We start from the raw sequence: 506 nt of genomic DNA on the forward strand, positions 1-506 counted from the left end.
AAAACTGTGATACTGTTTTTTATAATACCCGTAATTTTACATGAATATCTCCAGCAAAGAAAAATGTCTTAATAAGATTGTTTAAAATATATCATATACTTCCTTTAACAAATGTACATATATAAATACACATAGACATGAACCTGTTTTTCTCTATATACCCTTGTTTAATTCTGTCGCTAACAGAATAAAACAAAAGAGCAATATCATGGTAACCTTAATAAATGAATGATTATAGGAATCATTAGAGTGAAGAATGCAATTGAGGAATTAAGAATTTAATATAAACAAATACTGTAATTAATTGATAAAGAAGGAAGACAGGAAGTGAAAAAAAAACAGGAACATGCTAATTCAAAGCATTTTAGACCGTCGTACTTGGCGTTAGACTTACCGCATCAATCCGTATACACAATGACGAGCTTAACATTCACTTGAAGACTGAAGAAATACTATCAAATGCTCGAATGCGGAAAAAACCGATGCATTCACAAAACGATCGTTAT

At 30.0% G+C, this 506-nt stretch overlaps 1 protein-coding gene across 1 annotated transcript in view; it reads right to left on the reverse strand.

Annotated features, from left to right (window-relative positions):
- LOC119592355 (choline O-acetyltransferase-like) overlaps positions 1–506 on the reverse strand; it is a gene marked incomplete in the record, with an annotated part of 212,829 nt that overhangs the window by 49,104 nt on the left and 163,219 nt on the right.

Source organism: Penaeus monodon, chromosome 30 (assembly GCF_015228065.2).
Source record: "Penaeus monodon isolate SGIC_2016 chromosome 30, NSTDA_Pmon_1, whole genome shotgun sequence".
Classification (NCBI taxonomy): domain Eukaryota; kingdom Metazoa; phylum Arthropoda; class Malacostraca; order Decapoda; family Penaeidae; genus Penaeus; species Penaeus monodon.